A 310-nucleotide genomic window follows, 5' to 3' on the forward strand; every position below is an offset into this window, starting at 1 on the left:
CCTTACCCCTAAGAGTAGTCTTCCCTTTCACCCCCCCTAAGTAGTCTTTCCTTACCCCCCCCATAAACACACTTTCCTTCTCCCCACCTAAGCACTCTTTTCTTACCCCTAAACCTTTCTTTTTCCTTCCCCGTAAACCTTCTTTCCTTCCCCCCTAAACCTTCCTTCCTTCCCCCCTTCCTTCCTTCCCCTTCTCCTTCCTTCCCCTTCTCCTTCCTTCCCCTTCTCCTTCCCCTTTTCCTTCCTTCCCCTTTTCCTTCCTTCCCCTTTCCTTCTTTCCCTTCCACCTCCTTTCCCTTCCCTTCATTCC

Source organism: Plasmodium knowlesi (genome assembly GCF_000006355.2).
Source record: "Plasmodium knowlesi strain H genome assembly, contig: PKNH_00_5, whole genome shotgun sequence".
NCBI lineage: Eukaryota > Apicomplexa > Aconoidasida > Haemosporida > Plasmodiidae > Plasmodium > Plasmodium knowlesi.